Source organism: Pelodiscus sinensis, chromosome 2 (genome assembly GCF_049634645.1).
Source record: "Pelodiscus sinensis isolate JC-2024 chromosome 2, ASM4963464v1, whole genome shotgun sequence".
Lineage (NCBI taxonomy): Eukaryota > Metazoa > Chordata > Testudines > Trionychidae > Pelodiscus > Pelodiscus sinensis.
In genome coordinates, this window is record NC_134712.1 from 63,647,341 (window position 1) to 63,660,328 (window position 12,988).

General features: G+C 42.1%; 1 long non-coding RNA gene across 1 annotated transcript in view; it reads right to left on the reverse strand.

Annotated features, from left to right (window-relative positions):
- Window positions 1–4,407: 4,407 nt before the first annotated feature.
- The window catches only part of LOC142826722 (uncharacterized), a 43,174-nt gene continuing 34,593 nt past the window's right edge, over window positions 4,408–12,988 (reverse strand). Inside the window, exon 5 of the long non-coding RNA XR_012900930.1 lies at window positions 4,408–4,777. This is a non-coding gene — a long non-coding RNA (uncharacterized LOC142826722). The remainder of the gene's footprint in view (window positions 4,778–12,988) is intronic.

A 12,988-nucleotide genomic window follows, 5' to 3' on the forward strand; every position in this document is an offset into this window, starting at 1 on the left:
GGAGTGCTCAGTACCTTGTAGGATAGAGCCCACCACTATGTGTAGAATTCAGTGTCTTTGTGCTAGCTCTAGGGCACCACTCCCTAGCAGAATTGTTACCATGGCTATTTCTTTCAATGGCTGCCCTGGACTATCCTTGGGTGGATGGAATCAAGTGCCCCATCAATAAAGGACTGATGTAGAAGTAGAACAGCCATGTAGAAGTCAGAACAGCCTCAAATGTAGGAATCATCTCTTCATGACAGCATGAATTGCTGTCCCATGGACCTCCCCAAAAGGAGGAATGGTGTGCTGAAGACCCTTTTAGTGCAGCGGGGAAGAGATAGCAAGAAGATTCAGGTAATCTGACAAGGACCAGTATAATCATAGGCTAACTCATGTCTCACATTTGCAGAGGGGTTTTTCTTTTGAACAGGCTAATATGGCTGCTGTGTTTAAACCTGAAATAAAATGATGTAAATATCTGATTGGAAAAAGAAAATGTTCTATTTTAATGGCTGGAGCCTCTCATGTGTATCACACCCTGCCTTGCCTCAGTATTCTACTGCACAAGAGTAAAAGAACAGTTTAAGAACCTTTGAGGCTCCAGGTTGAATAAAGAACCAGTGGTTAGGTGGGTAGTTTGAATTCTGGGTTAAGATTCCCATCTGAGGCACTTCTAACCTAAAACAATGGAGAAAGTTGGTCCAACACAGTTGCTTGGATATGACATTTCCTATTAGATTTGATTTGTGCATTCACTTTTTCATTTCTTGTGGACCAATTGTCCCATTTCCTATTGTGTTCATAAATGCCATTTTGTGTATAATTAGCTCACAGTGTGCATTTTATACAGTCTTTTCCAGCAGGGCTCCATTTTCCTGTGCTAACTTACATTACTCAGACACCAGTAAAGTTCATCACAGGAGATTTTATTCTGGATCACTCATTTCCTCAGGTGATGATTTCTAGCATCTTCTACGTATCTGCAGTCATGTCTCATGAGCTATATACAGAGGCTACAGGACTGCAAAGTAAAACTCCATCACTCAAACTGTTAACAACAAGGTGCCCTATTATGCAAAGTTATCATCAGACACAAGAGAAAAGGCTTTAGGAGGGATGACAATAACTAGATAAAAAACGCCAGGCTTTTGTTCAATAGTGCGATGCCAATACAACTATAAAAATGAGTTTAACAGTGGGTAGTAAAAAGAAATTGCTCTCTTTCATGCATAGTCTCCTCATTCATATCCATGCTTGAGGATATGCAGAACGACATGGTTAGGTACATGGATCCTGCCAGTATGATGGCCCCAAATCCCCTAGATTATTTCATAATTGACTTTTTTTTGAGTTTTTCAGCAGAAGTACCATGTGTCTTAACATATCACAGGAAATTCCAGTCAGAGGATCCTGATTAGATTATCCGGAGTTACATATCAAAGTCCCATAGACCTATGAGGTATGGTGTTTTCAAAGAGGATTTCACATCCCACCAGGCATTGCAAATCTTTGCTGTGAATTTTTTTTGGAATTCAACTTGGCTTGACTCTTTCCAGCCTGCTGTTGTGCATGTCACAGAAAAGGGGACAGATTATCTCAGAAGTCAACACATAAAAATAATGAGAGTGAAAAGAACTTTGCAATAATAATTATGACTATAATGTAACTTCACCCAACTGACATCTGTTCCCTGAGTGCTCTAACTTGCCTCATAATCTGCTGGAAACAAGCACATCACAACATCTGCCACTTGGTACTGTAAGTAAGTACTAAAGCGGTAGCACTGGAATCTAAACTATTTGCTGTTTTGGTGAGTAATTTTGGGCAGTCTAGCTGAATATACCCATTTTATACTGTTCAGTAAGGATAACTATTAGCATTGTTTTGTATGAATAAATAAATGTATGAGACAGTGAATCTTGTACTGAATTTACCTAAATATTTTGGATATGCTCCAGAGTTTTGATGAAACCATAGAAAACTGTAACATTCAAATAGTACCAGCTGTTAAAATACTAGTGATGAGAATGTAGCACTGATCATTACCTTTTATGTAACGTATCATTTGAGAATCCACTTTTTTTTCAGAAAAATATTGCCACATACATAGAGAGAATACACAGTGATGTAAAGGTTTTATAAGCTTCATAGGTGTCTACATTACTCACAAGTGAAGCCACAGGTGAGGCTACACAGATCCTTCCAAACTACTCTCTCTCAGTCGGTGCGCCACATCTATTATAAAATTGCTATTTTAAGAATATTTGAGAAAACTTACAAGATTATTTCTTGCGGCCCTTTTCCTACAAAACTGGATGCCAGAGGAATGGATGTACAAACAATTAACAGGATATGTCAACACTGCAATAAAAGACCCATGGAATGGATGCAACTGGCCTGAGTTAGCTAACTGGGGTCACAGGTCTGGAACTGCAGGGCCATAAAAGTGCAGTGTAGCTGCCCAGGCTCTGAGACCGAAGAAAGGGGCATGTCTTCTGTATGAATATCTGTCCACGTACATGAGTAGTTCCATTAACTTCAGTAGAACTACTCAGTCACATTAACTTAAAGGTGCTTGGCTGCGTCTAGACTGGCAAGTTTTTCTGCAAAAGCAGTTGCTTTTGCGGAAAAACTTGCCAGCTGTCTACACTGGCCGCTTGAATTTGCGCAAGAACACTGATGACCTAATGTAAGATTGTCAGTGTTCTTGCGCAAATACTATGCTGCTCCCGCTCGGGAAAAAGCCCTCTTGTGCAAATGCTTTTGCGCAAGAGGGCTAGTGTAGACAGCTAAAAACTGTTTTGCGCAAAAAAGCCCCGATGGTGAAAATGGCAATCGGGGCTTTCTTGGGCAAAACCGTGTCTAGATTGGCACGGACGCTTTTCCGCAAAAAGTGCTTTTGCGCAAAAGCATCCGTGCCAATCTAGATGCTCTTTTCCACAAATGCTTTTAATGGAAAAACTTTTACATTGAAAGCATTTGGGAAAATCATGCCAGTCTACACATAGCCCTTATGTTTCAGTATTTGCAGTTCAGGACCTTAACTATTAGTCTAACCGGTGTGGAGCTCAGCAGGAACCACAAAATCTCTTTTCTTTAGAAAAAGGGGGTAAGGGTCAGAGCTTTACAGTCCAATGTTGGGGACATTTCAAGACTACAGGGGAGCACCGGGTACCACTGACAAATGGAGAATTTCCAGTGGCATAGACCTCCTGTTTCCCTCCCTTTATGATTTGAAATAGACTTTAAAGCAGAGATTTTTTTCTCTGTAGTGATAAACAGTGAATGAGTCAGAACTGACCCTTGTCTATCATGGGTCTCAGGCAAGTCTGATCTGAGGAGAGGTGAAATTCTACCTTAAAAGGGGAAATATGTTTCTAGGAGGATGGTGTTTGAAGCTGGAATGCTAAAAAAAATTCTAAGGAGATGGACTGCTGGACAGAGGCCAGGAGAGATGGTCAAAATGTGTATGAAAATGTATCCCGTGTGTATCATAGTACAGACACTATCTATATTTACAGAATATTGCCAAAGCTCTTTCTAGGAATGTGTAAAAGGAACCAGTCAGAGATCTGGGGAACTCCCACTTTCTCGTCTCCTACTTTATTAAACATTGTAGTTATTCTAACATGAGGAGATGCCTTTTTTTGTACAGCCACCTCTCTCATTGGAGATCAATATATTAGAATTGCAGAGCATATATATCACCTTTGAATTGGATGAGTACAGCTTTCAATAGACTAAATGTTCCAAAGAAACTCATTTTTGATGGCACAGAGTGAGTGAATTTATGTGCAGGTGGGTTACACAGGTACAATGTGGTGTTCCTAGCCTCTGTTTGCCAGAAGCTGGGAATGAGTGACAGGGGAAGGAGCACTTGATGATTACCGTTCTGTTAATTCCTTCTGAGGCACCTGGCATTCATCGGCCATTGTCAGAAGACAGGATACCGGGCTAGATGGACCATTGGTCTGATCCAATATGGCCATTCTAAAGTAAAACAGCAGTGGACAATAAAAAGACAGTGGTTTACCAGGGTTAGTACCTGGCAGGCTGCTGCCACTATATTTATCTACACAGCTGCAGGTACTGGCGATCGCAGATCCCATTGGCCGCAAATCACTGTTCCCAACTAATGGGAGTGGTGGGAAGTGATGCAGGCTAGGACACTGCTGCCCACAGCTCCCATTGGCCAGGATTGGCATTCTGCAGCCAATGGGAAGTGCAATCACTGGTACCTGCAGATGCACAGGCAAACATAGCAATAGGGGCCTGCTAGGGGCTAAACCTGGCAGACCGGCTCCAGCCCGCCGGCCAGTATTTGCCCACCTCTCTAGTAAAAGCTAACTCAAAAAGGACTTCATTTCTTGTTTCCATCTGCCAGTTGTGTTTCATGAAATGGAAGATTGTCCTTTCACCCAATGAATTCACCTTTTTTATTATAGAAGTGTTACATTAAATACTAATAACATTGTTTCAGGAATCAGCTAAATGATGTAACAGGCAATTAAACAACTTCAATTATACCATCATGTTCAATATGGAGTCGTTTCAACAGATTACCACATTTCTACTGAAATTATATTCATGAGTGGCTTGGAAATATTTTAAGCATATGCTTCAGTTCTATGATCCCAGCATGAATAATAATAGCAATCTGAGTTGTATCCTCTCATGTCTCACCAATATCATAGTTTCAGCTCAATTTTCCATGAATTATTGAAGCAAGGAATTCTTTCCTGTTTTCTTTGTGAGCCACTGGAGCTGGAAGTAGTAAAATTGGGCAAATGTGCTGTAATAGATAAGAAGCAAAAACAATGTGTTTTAGGATTATATCTCTATGCACAGATGTATAGTTTAGTAAAGAGCTTGGTTCAAGTAACGTTAGTGCTGTGTCAAACTAACTGAAACCAGAAAACTGGAAGTAAGGGCTTGCACATCTTACAGTACCAGTTTGGGGTTGTTGGAGTAGAGCTTTCAACAGACTAAATGTTCCAAAGACCTGCCAACTGCCTGTCATAGAATCATAAGACTGGAAGGTACTACAAGAAGTCATCTTGTCCAGTCCATGCTATCCATCTAACATTTTCATTTTTCAAAAGTTCTCCCTGCCTCTCATGTTCAGCTTCCATCCTCAGTTCTGTTGGTGCATAACAGCTCTCCTTGCAGTCAGGAGGAAATCAGTGCTAACATCAAAAGGTAACGTTTGACCCTAATGGCCTGACTGAGGTTCCACCTAGAGCGCTGAAAATCAGAAATATGTTAATCTAAAATATAAATGACTTCAGTGGAGTTACCGGACCATTAAAGTGATTTGTCTAACTTGTTGCAATGATTACAACCTCTAGACAAGATGTTAAAAAAATGATAAATGTGAAGATAAGATCCCAAAGCAATATATGGGCACCTAAATTTGGTGACCTGATTTAAAAAATGCTGAGTATCTAGCCATTCTATTTTACTTCAGTAGGCACGTCTGTGCTCTTAACACCTTTGAAAAAGCAGGTGACTGATTTAGGTGTCTATATGCATCTTTAGGAGATTCTTATAGGCAGACCCGCCTACAGGAGGAGGGGAAAAGGGGGCAATTGCTCCAGGGCTCAGCGATTCAAAGGGACCCAGGACTCTGGCCACCACTACTCCCACAGTAGCAGCAATGGCGGATAGAGCCCAAGCCCTTTAAATTGCTGCTGGAGCACTGGACCAGTGCTACAAGCAGTGCTGAGGGCTGACTGCTCTTGGCCCCAACCTTTCTGTACAAGGTCCCACCCCTTCTGGGAATGTGGAGTTGGGCCCCTTCTACATTGGCCAGGAGCCTGTGAAGGCTATCGGCTTCACTGAATATAGGCCTTTGATACTTGTTTAATATAGCCATTTAATGTTTCATAATTTTCACCCAGCCACACCTTCCCTAATTTGGAAATTAAATTCCATTTGTTTTAAAAGACATCTGACTATAACTCTTAATCCCAGTGTTTTGCAATGGTGCTGAACACAATTTAGCCTCATCTATGCTTGCAGTTAACAATGGCTTCTGCTTCACGTGCTGCTTCATATGATGTTCCCTTGGCAATGATAAATAATTTTCTAGAGTAGATTAGAATATAAAACTGTAAAGAATGTTTCCCTGAGGTAAATATGATATGAATATACTCTGCCTGCATTTAGTGTTTAAAAGTTAAAGGCCCACTTCATAGAGTTCTTAAACTGGTGCTTAACTTTAAATAGATGCTCATATCACACTTACCACAATGGGAGTTAGTCATTTGCTTAAGAGCTTTGCTGAATCAGGACCTAATTATCTGTTGTCCACAGAGAGACAGATGCAAAAGCCAGTGGAGACTGTGGAAAAAACTCCCATTGACTTCAATGGATTTTGAACAAAGGTCTGGAGATAAAAACTCTCTTCCCTTTTTGATCTTTTCTTCATTTTATAGCTTGGTTTTGAACCTGTTACTTCTGGAAAGGCTTTTGGCATCTACATTTTCTTTGGCTTTCAATATTTTAAGACATCAGTCATGTCCCCTTTTGTTTTTTTCTTTTTCTAATGATTATGAATCAAATTCTTACCACCCATCTCTAAACTCTGATTCCCTGACCTTGCATTAACTCATACTGTAGCATGGCAACACCTCCCAACAACAGAAAGGATTAAGGAACTTGATTTTTCAGTTTAGTTAAATATATTGTGACTATATTTTCCTTTAGATAAGTAAAACCAAGTACACACTGTACATTATTTCCTAGGGTAAACATATATTGCAGGCAGCTGTAAACCCCAGCACTAGCTAACAAGCTAGAATAGTTCCTTCTCCTGAGCCACTTTGGATTCTTGTGTAAACATGTATTTAACTGATCTTCAAAGGCCCATTTTAAATTTCAACTTATTATGGACCTGCAGCTTGCCAACATGTCTTTCTTTAAATGGAAGCTGGGTTCAAATACATGAAAACAACTCAGTCTAACTCAATAACTATTTATTTTATTTTTTTCACAAGTCCAATTTTAAAGTGACTGAACCAAATTTTCCTTACACTTAGGAAGGCAAAAATAAAAGTGTTCCAAGTTGAGACCTTGCATGCCTATCTTTAGACCTAAAAAAAATGCACCAAGTCCGAGTCGTAAGACCTTTCAAGGGATGCATTTAGAAACTTCAACTAAGCCTTAATTACAGCAGCATAAATGTCTCACTACTGTTAGCATTCTAGAGAGCACTGAATATATTAGTACTTTGCTGCTGAAAGAGAAAGCTCTTCCAAACAAATTGGTTAACAGGATAAAGTCTTTTTGTAGATAGTAAACAATTTGGTTTTTAATTGTTGAATGGATAGCACCACATAATCCTGTAGAGCATATTAGTGACTCGATTGTTGAGTGGGCCTATGTCTATCTGCTGGGCTCTCAAACATTTCTCCCATTCATTTTCAACACAAAGAAGCAGGAATAAGTTTGGAAGTTACAAAGTTAGTAATAACAGGACAAATTTGATCTGAGGAAGTGGGTCTGGCCCACGAAAGCTCATCACCTAATAAACCATCTTGTTAGTTTTTAAAGTGCTGCATAGTCCTGTCTTTTGTTTCAGCTAGGCCAGACTAAACATGGCTACATCTCTATTTCTATGGGACAAATCATGAAGGCCTTCCTACTTTTTAACACAGTCTTTATACAGAATGACTACTACTTTCAGGCTTTCAGCACAAACACAGCTATTTTATAGAAATTTCAGAAAGTGAAATCATGGGTATGTGAAATCACTTACGGCCTTCGACTCACTTATGGCTTAATCCAAAGTTCAATTAAATCAATGGAAAGACTCTAGTCATTTCATGGCTTTGGATCAGACACTGAAATGGGAAAATGAAGAGACTTCTATGGGAGTTTTGTTTGAATAAGACCGTCTAGGATTTGGCCCATATTTTTTATCTTATGCCATGAGGAGTGCACATCAGTTTGACAGTCTTCTCCCCAAAACTGCTTGCAAAAACTTGAATCAACAGCTTTAGCTCAGAGATGCCCAACTAGGGTGGTCAAGACAGCAAGTGTGAAAAATCAGGACAGATGGTAGGAGGTAATATGCATGTTTGTAAGGCAAAGCCTCAAATACCGGAAATGACCCCATTAAAATGGAATATCTGGTCACGCTATGCCCAAGACAAGAATGGCAATTCTGCTGCACAGCAGGGCTGAGATGCTATGGTGAAGCTCTGGGGGACAAATCTTTGCTTTACCCACTTAGTGCTAGCCAATGCTATTAAGGGGATGACTTTCATAAATGCTATATTTACACAGACAGCAAAGCTGCTATTTTATCATCATTTAGAAGCATTTGCAAACATGGAGTTCCACAATGCCACAAATTATTGTATTTGTTCACATATATACACACACAGAGCTAGTAAGCCATGCAAAGATTGGATTTTATATTGAACTTCTGACAACCCAATAACGTTTCTGGAGAATTTTCAAATTTGGAACCTGGTTTTGCTTCACAACCAACCTCCTGTTTGGCAGTTTTAGCTAGCACTGTGCCAGAAGTAGTTTCATAAAGTTAATTTTACTGCTGGATATCCGACACGTGGAGCTGCTGTACAAATGCATGAGTTATACACTTGAGGCTTCAGAGACCAATAGGATTCTCTTTTTTTTTGTATGGAACTTCTCTGTTTCCTGACCTGTCATAAGCAGCAAGACTCACAGGGCCTTAAAACGGAACATGTAACAGACAGCAAGGCAATCGGATAATGCAGGTACAGTCCACTGCAGCAGCAGAATTGAATTTGCAGCTTTTAATATCAATTTGTTCATTCCCTGGGTTAAGTTCCACAGCAATTCTGAGCTATTCCTTGGTGTCAGGAGCCCAAGCCTAAGGTATCCTAATAGGTTAGAGAGGCAACTCAGCAGCCTCATGATCACTACATTGAGATCTTGTCAATTCTCAGGACTTGTCTACCGGGCACTGCAGTGCTGGCCATGGGGGTCAGAATTACAGTGCAGCACCTTAGTTTGCTCTGCAACTGCCCCAGACAGACCCTGCTAGCCAAAGTAACAGGTACCTAGTTGGCATATATATAGTCCTGTGAAAAGTGTAAATGTGACATAGGTAGCTACTTCTATCTGAGCCTAAGTCATCTGTGGTATGCAACTCTACCTTATACTTTTTGTTGGGGGTAGCACATAGGTGTCGACTGCAGAGTAATTGGCAGTTGATTGGGCAGGTCCTCGTTAGACTGACTAAATCAGCCACTGGTGGATTTATCTCAGAGCATCAATCGCTGCTCTAGAGTAGGTGTAGCCTGAAACAGGACTGCATTAATAGCAGTTAGGAATCTTAATTCAAGCTCTCAGGATCTATATGGGGCAATTATAGTGCAACCCTCCAGAGCCCACCTTGCAAGGCTAGATACGCAAGCCCTCATTTCAGATGGAACCATGGTTCATGAACCACGAAAGGATTCTCTCCAGCTGGCAACACTGGGAGGCTCCATAATCCAGAGAACCCCTGTGGCCACTAATTTTGCAGTCTATTCAACTAGCCCTGTTACATCTTCCACCTTTTGAAACATTGGCCCAATTAATCTTGCCAACTTCATTTCTATAATTATATGATCTATAGTCCACCTTGGCAAACTTTACAACAAATTATTAACCGTGAATATGCAGTCTACATCTTCAATAGCTCGTGGCCCTATACAGGCAGTCCCCGAGTTACACGGATCTGACTTATGTCGGATCCGCAGTTACGAACGGGGTTAGCTGCCCGTCTCCCTGGTCTGCTGGAGATCAGCAGACCAGGGAGACGGGAAGCAAAGCCTCTGAGGACGCCGGCAGCGGGACAGCCGCGGCGCGTCTGGGCTGTCCGCTGCCCGCGTGCTCCGCGGCTTTGCTCCCCATCTCCTTGGTCTGCTGGTATCCAGCAGACCAGCAGACTAGGGAGATGTGGAGCAAAGCCGCAGAGGACCCAGGCGGCGGGACCGCGGTGCGTCTCGGTCCCCCGCCCGTGTCTCCCTGGTCTGCTGGGGGGGGCACAGCTAGTACGCCCCCCCCGCAGCAGTCCAGGCTTTTCTCCGGACACCTGTGGTAGAGCAGCTGGGGCGCTGCCTGTTGGTCCCACAGCGCCGCTCTGGACGCTACTGGACCAACCTGGCAGCACCCCAGCTGCTCTGCCCTAGGCATCCTGATTCAGCCGCTGCTGGTCAGTTTCAGCAGTGGCTGAATCAGGACGCCTGGGGCAGAGCAGCTGGGGTGCTGGTGGATTGGTCCAGTAGCGCCGAGGAGCAGCGCTACTGGAGCAACCCAGCAGCACCCAAGCTGCTCTGCCCCAGGCGTCCCCAAGTCAGCCGCTGCTGAAACTGACCAGCGCTGACTACAGGAAGCCAGAGGCAGAGTTGCTCTGCCCCCGGCTTCCTGGAATCAGCCGCTGATCAGTTTCAGCAGCAGCTGACTTGGGGACGCCTGGGGTTCTTAAGTTGAATCTGTATGTAAGTCGGAACTGGCGTCCAGATTCAACCTGTTGAAACTGATCAGAGGCTGATTCCAGGAAGCCCGGGGCAGAGCAACTCTGCCTCGGGCTTCCTGTAGTCAGCCGCTGGTCAGTTTCAGCAGTGGCTAAATCTGGACGCCAGTTCCGACTTACATACAGATTCAACTTAAGAACAAACCTACAGTCCCTATCTTGTATGTAACCCGGGGACTGCCTGTATTATCCTTTTTCCATGATGGGGTACACATTGCTAATGAGAAAATAAATCTCCTTCCACTTTGGTCTTCTTTTTGCTTAGTTTAAATGTTAGGATGAAGCTGAACACAAGCCGTGGGATAAAAGGAAAAAGGGCTTTTCCAATGTCAATATGCATTTAATTTCAGACCATATCACATAATATTTAGTGATCCATCAGCCTGACTCATGACATGAGCAACGTGCCACCAGACTACCAATTCCCAGAATTTGGGAGCTGCTCTTTCACAGTTCAAAGGCAGGAGTAGCTCAAAGGAACTGTTATGGTGCCTAAAAGGGACTTAGTGTAAGGGAAACCAGGAGATAGCTGGCAGTAATTTGCAGTGAAAAAAGAGTAAATGTAGCTTGGCAGGAAATGCCCGGAAAATGTGAAGTTAGGAAAGAGTGAAGCAGAGTGAAAACCAAGGCTGTGTTTATGGAATAAAGCTTAAATTATGGTATTATCAAGTCTCTTCCAAACCAAACCCCACAGAAAGGGAAACTGGCTCTAAATAAACTCACTGCTCTGTTAGAGACTTCCTCTCCTGAGTCACTTACTATCCTGGGCCACAGGATCACCTGCTGTATTAAATATACAGTTCTATATTTTAATTTCAGTTTATGGTTACATTCCCACTCAGACTTATTGCTGGTTGCTATAAGAAGGAGCGGCAATTAAAATCTATTTACAAATGTAAAGGTGAAACAGGATCACATTAAAAAGTATATCTGATTTGATTAAAGACCTAGACATTTTGTAGGACACCTTAAGTTATAAAATCTCACAAAGCTGCAATCAAATAAGTTGTTTCACCACCTTTTACAAAATCTAAGTAGACGTGTGATTGATTTCAAATTTACAATATTATCTGTGGCAAAGATTCAGAAAAGGATCTTGCACCCAATCGAACACTTAGCACGAAGCATATGCTTAAGTTGCACTGAAGTCAACGTGCTTAAAGTTAAACACATGGTTATGTGGTGCCCTGAAGTGGGACAGACTTCTGCATAGTAATCAAGCTTGGATTTCAGACTCGTCACTAGAAAAGTTGTATAAGAAACTACTTCTTCTGAAAAAATGTATTACATAGAGGCTGTGTCTAGACTAGCAAGCTTTTCCGCAAAATCATCTGCTTTTGCGGAAAAACTTGCCAGCTGTCTACACTGGCCACTTGAATTTCCGCAAAAGCACTGACGATCTCATGTAAGATTGTCAGTGCTTTTGCGGAAATACTATGCTGCTCCTGTTCGGGCAAAAGTCTTTTTCTGAAAAACTTTTGCGCAAACGGGCCAGTGTAGACAGCAGAGATTTATTTTCCGCAAAAATCCCCGATTGCAAAAATGGCGATCGAGGCTTTTTTGCGGAAAAGCGCATCTAGATTGGCCACAGACGCTTTTCCGCAAAAAATGCTTTTGCGGAAAAGCATCCTGCCAATCTAGATGCGCTTTTCCGAAAATGCTTTTAACGGAAAACTTTTCCGTTAAAAGCATTTTCAGAAAACCATGCCAGTGTAGACGTAGCCAGTGGCTATGAAGCATGTGTATATGAATAAGAGTGGACAGGACATAAAGGGGAAGGAATTGTTATGGTCATAACTTTTCCTAAATCGTCTATTTTTCATTCATGCATTTGGATTCCTGCTTTGTTAACGCCCCAGATTAGCCCTAACCCAGGGCTCAGTCAGGCTGTGTCTAGACTGCAGGGTTTTTTCGAAAAAAGTAGCAGTCTAGACGCTCGTTTTCGAAAGAGGCTTTTTCGAATGTATATTTTGAAAAAGCCTCTTCCGAAAGAGGCTTGCAGTCTAGATGTAGCCTCGGAGTTGAATGATTGGTGTTTGCATGGTATGTAGTTCAAATTGATAGTGATGTCAGAGACAGTGGAATAGTCATATCAGTTCTTTTGGAAACTGCTACAGAGCAATTTCTCAAGTCCAGCAGCCACAGCCCTGCATGTATTATCCCACCTTTACTCTTGTAAGAAAAGGAGGAATCTCCGCCTTCTGCTCATTGGAATTTACTCACACCCTTCTTACAATATTGATTGACAGTGATTTATTACAAGAACTTATTCCACACAGGTGTCTGGTTTCTGGCTCCCCCCAGTAAACTCAGTGCCAGAGAGCAGATGGTAGCATTTAGCTGCCTTCTGTGCCTGCATGGATGAGAATGTCTGAGGACCCTGAGCTGTGTGCTAACTAGCTCAAAGCAGGTCCATATGACCTTGTGGTTAGAACACTGGTAGCCAACATTTCCTTGCACTACCACTCACGCTGCTGTTCCATCTGAAAG